The sequence below is a fragment of the Entelurus aequoreus genome, linkage group LG04 (genome assembly GCF_033978785.1).
Source record: "Entelurus aequoreus isolate RoL-2023_Sb linkage group LG04, RoL_Eaeq_v1.1, whole genome shotgun sequence".
NCBI classification, from domain to species: Eukaryota; Metazoa; Chordata; class Actinopteri; order Syngnathiformes; family Syngnathidae; genus Entelurus; species Entelurus aequoreus.
In genome coordinates, this window is record NC_084734.1 from 73,519,242 (window position 1) to 73,524,407 (window position 5,166).

General features: G+C 40.2%; 1 pseudogene; it reads left to right on the forward strand.

Annotated features, from left to right (window-relative positions):
* Positions 1-4,405: 4,405 nt before the first annotated feature.
* Positions 4,406-4,939, forward strand: LOC133649224 (nanos homolog 3-like; annotated as a pseudogene).
* Positions 4,940-5,166: the final 227 nt, after the last annotated feature.

Below are 5,166 nucleotides of genomic sequence, written 5' to 3' on the forward strand. Positions count from 1 at the left end.
GGAACATAACACGGCGGTTGTTTACAAAAACCTGCTCTCGCCGTATGAACATGACGGATAGTTTCCCAAATCCTTAATTTACTGGCTGAGTTCACTAAGAACATATTCTTATTCATAGTGACAAAACACAGCATCCATCCTAAAGAGAACGGGACTAATACATGACTAATAGATTTCTCGCAAAAGCTTAACACTTGTTAAGGAGTTTCTATTTTTTTATATTTCTTTAAACTCCAAACTAGTGACGATAATCGCAGTGACAACATATTTATTAATAATACTCTTGCATGCCGCCACAGCCAGCGACCGCCGAAGGCAATGCTGCAAAGGCTGCTTTTGGCACACGACCCTATCTTTAACTACCTCAGCTGCTGGCTGCTTCCAGGCCATATTTTTATATTAAAAAGCCGCCTTTGGACTTCCGTGCTTTACCACACCGAGTTAACGGAAAAATAAGCAATCTCGTTCATGACACGGCTTTAAAAAATGAGTTCCCACTGGGTGATGTTGTAACAAACACGGGAAATTACTTTGATTTAACATGTTGAGTTGAGTGTGTGTTTATTTCTAACATGCATGCATACAACATGATGCATCACAATTTCCAGTTTCTCTATTCAACATGTTCGAAAAGGAGTAGGAAGAAGCAGAGCTTATTCAACCCGACCCCTTTTCCTTTAAATAGCAGTTGCTAAAACTTTTGTTCTCTTCCCGTTCTCAATTTATTCACAATATACTCCATAACTAAAAACAATAACAAATAAATAAATAATAATTAGTGAAGTAAGTTATATTTAATTTGATGAGATAAGAAAGATTTTCTAGAAAATTAATGGATGGATGAAATAAATTCAGAATGTTTATCATGGTTCTTCTTCTTTGTAGTTTGTAAACACTTTAAGTTTGAAGAGTTTCTTGAAGTGAATCATATTAGTACATTGTTTGATTTCTTTGCTTAATCCATCCCATAATATAATTCCACGTACTGATATACTGAATGTCTTAAGTGTTGTATGTGCATACAAATGTTTTAAATTACATTTTTCTCTGAGATTATATATTATATTATATTATATATTATATTATTCTTGGGTAGCAGATTGTAGTTTGCTTTGTGTACAATTTTAGCTGTTTGCAAATTCACTATGTCGTGGAATTTCAGTATTTTTGATTCAATAAATAAAGAGTTTGTATGATTTCTATATTCAACATTATGTATTATTCTAACTGATCTTTTTTGTAACACCGTTAATGAATGATGTCTACTTTCGCAGTTATTTCCCCATATTTCTGCACAATAACTCAGATATGGTTAATTAAAAGGAGAAATGCATTACAATTTCATCTTTTCGATTTCCCCCTGGCTTTCTTTTATATTCAGTGTTTAAGAAAATATTTTGCCTCAAAGCTTTAGTGGCTTTGATTGAATCCTTCGCAGTATATGTTCCTGTTGAAGGTCATCGCTGGCCTGGGGTGGTCAACAACATGATGTCATCAACAATATGCTTCACCTTGCTTTCATCATCGCCGAAAATGTATGCAATGTATAAAATCTATATTAAATGTCACGACTCGTAAGTGGCTGTCTGGCCCTAACAAAAAGCGACAGCAGATTGCAGGCCTTGTCAATGGTGCACTCTCTTTAACATAAGCCGACAGACATCCTGCAGTTTGTTTTTTACCCAGCTTTTATGACAAGTCTCCTTTACCATCCCACAAACAACATGTAGGTACTTAGCACAGACTTTTTACACAACCCGTCGCCCCCATTCACCTTGAGTAAAGGTGTCACCGTTAAACAGTTCAACCCCACAAAAATGAAATCGATCTACGTCCACTCGTGTCAGTGACTAAGGCAACAGCCGTTAAATGTTGTTTCCATTAGCTTGTGAGACTGTAATTGCTTATTGCTACTTTGTACTTCTATTAAAGTCAAAGAACCTGAACACAATCTAAATGGATTGAGTAATAGTCTGGCACAGTCTTTATGTTACATGACTGCTCTGCTAGTACTGTTTAGGACAGACCTGGGCAAATTACTGCCCGTTAAGCTTTTCAATCGGGCCCGCCCGACATTCCCAAATAATTGTTTTAGACCTTTAAGATCGAAACTGTAGCTGCCATTATAATGTGCAGTGATGTTTTCAAATTGAAATCCTATGTATTGAATGAATAGAGAATCGTTTTGAATCGGGAAAAAATTGTTGTTGAATCGAGAATCGTGTTGAATTGAAAAAAAAAAGATTTTGAATTGAATCGTGACCCCAAGAATCGATATTAAATCGAATCGTCCGACACCCAAAGATTCACAGCCCTAATACATAGCTAGATCGATATACCGGCCCCCAGACACAATTATTTCTCTAAATTTGGCGCCCCAAGTCAAAATAATTGCCCAGGCCTGGTTTAGGAGAAGGTCCCTCTGCTAAACTCCAAACACAGCGACAGTGAATGGAAATAGCTTTGTTCTTTGTTTTTTCTTCTCACCGCCAGCCAGATTGTAGTTTTTAGCACTTCCATATTGTGTCTACTGCCAGATATAAGTTAGAACTATACACTACTTTGTTGTTACGTCGTGGTCGCATGTTTCTGCGCGGAGCGTTTTCCCAAGATGCAGATGGAACTCCGGAGGCAGGGTGCAGGTAAGAAAATGATTTATTGTCCATAAATCAGTCAGGATACAAAAATAAAGGAAGTGTGCTGATTGCACGGTGAGCTAAGGCAAAACTTAGCACAGGAATCAAGAAAGGTAAACAACGTAACTGTTGCATTGAGCAAATAAGACAGTCAGACTGAGTGTGGTGAAAAACAGGAATAAGTAGCTCTCTGATTAGTGCCCGGGGGCAGGTTAGCGTCCCGAACACTAATCAGAGGCAGGTGAAACTAATCAGCACCCATCCAATCCAATCCACTTTATTTATATAGCACATTTAAACAACAAAAATGTTTCCGAAGTGCTGCACAAAAATATTAAAAACAAGATTCAAATACTATCCTTAGCTCCACCAGTGACTGAATAAGAAAAAATAAATAAATATAAAACCAATATAAAAATAAATATGAATAAAAACAATTTTAAAGGGTAAAACCAATTAAAACAATGAATATAAATAAAAATGTAAAAACACAGAGGACCACACAACTCACGTAGTGTTAAAAGCCAGAGAATAAAAGTGGGTCCTAAAGACGAGACTTAAAACACTCCACTGTGGGAGCAGTTCGAACATGGAGGGGCAGAGTGTTCCAGAGCTTAGGGCCGACCACAGAGAAGGCCCTGTATCCCCTGGTTTTAAGTCTGGTATTGGGCACTAGGAGCTGGAGCTGGCTCTCGGACCTCAGAGCGAGCGCAGGAGTGTAAATTTGGATGAGGTTGGAGATATAACGAGGTGCCAGTCCATGCAAAGCTTTAAAACCAAACAGCAACATTTTAAAAGCAAATTCTAAAATGAACAGGGAGCCAGTGCAAAGTCTCAAGAATTGGGGTTATATGCTGGCGTTTCCTGGCCCCTGTTAAAAGTCGTGCTGCCGCGTTCTGGACTAACTGCAACCGGGAGAGAGCTTTTTGGCTAATGCCAGCATAAAGTGCATTGCAGTAGTCCAGGAGACTTGAAATAAAAGCATGCATGACTTGTTCAAAAAGGTTAAAATATAAAAACAGTTTTACTTTTCCTAAAAGACGAAGATGATAAAAACACGATTTTAAAACGCCATTGACTTGTTTGTCAAGTTTAAAATCGCTGTTTATAGTGACGCCAAGGCTGGTGACTTTGGGACGCACATAATTTTGCAATGGTCCCAATTCACTGAGGGCCGGACCAAAGACTAAAATTTCCGTTTTTCCCTCATTCATTATTAAAAAATGAAGACTATGTCTCCCGGCTGGCCTGGAAACGCCTCGGGATCCCCCGGGAGGAGCTGGACAAAGTGGCTGGGGAGAGGGAAGTCTGGGCTTCCCTGCTTAGGCTGCTGCCCCCGCGACCCGACCTCCGATAAGCGGAAGAAGATGGATGGATGGATGGATTATTAAAAAATTCTGGGCTAACCAAGCCTTGACGTCGCATAGACAGTTGAGAAGGGGTGTCAGGGGGCCGTGGCCTTTTGAAATCGGCATATAAATTTGGCAGTCGTCTGCATAAAAATGACAAGACACTACATGCCTCTTAAAAATCTCTCCAAGAGGGAGGACATAACCAAAAACACACAAACCCAAAGGTGCTGAAAACAGAACTGAGGGAGTCAAAAACTAAACAAAACATGACATTTGTATGAGAAATGGCAACAGCGGAGGATGCATGTGCATTTAGGAGCCAGTCTGCCCCACAATAAGAGGATAGAGAAAAAGAAGGAATTTATTGACTACGATGGCAGACTCACGAAAAAGTATTCGGGTAAATGTCAACCATAAATGGAGATATGGTTCGGCGATTTTGGCAGTGGCACCATGGACTGTAGGAGAAGTTTTCAGCCCTGAGTAGACTACCTGGGATTATCTGATGTAGGTCGAGAGATAATAGCTCACAACAAAACTGCAGGACCGGAAGCTGCGTCTCCTTCACGGACAGATGCTTGGAGTGCGGTTTTTAGAAACATGTGGGCTCAAAGTCCAAGTTGCATTGCATCTCCTCCAACGTCGTGCACCTGGAGACCAGAACTTAGTCTACACGATGACCTTCCAGACACAGGGCGCTTCAGTGGTCGCAGGAGGCACCTGAACGCACCACGACGCATGATGTGCGCCTTCTGCAAGCACAACGGGGAGTCCGAGGCGGTCTACAGGTCTCACTGGCTGAAGACGTGCTCCGGAGACGTGGCCTGTCCTTACCTGCGCAGGTACGTGTGTCCTCTCTGTGGAGCTTCCGGCGACAAAGCGCACACTAAACGCTTCTGTCCGGAAGTGGGCCCCAACTACAAGTCTGTATACGTCCAGAACAAACTCTGAGCTTCTTGTTTGCTTCCATCACAAAATCATTTCTTTGTTGGAATACTTCTCTTTGATTTCTTTTACAAACGTATATCATGAGAGAATAAGTACTTTTATTCGTTGAAACTAAAACACTACTGTGAAATTGTTATTTGACTTTCATTCTTGTGTGCAAGTAATGTTATTTGTAGTATTGTAGTAGTTTGCAGTGTTTTACATGGTATTGTATTTATTTGTAGTATTGT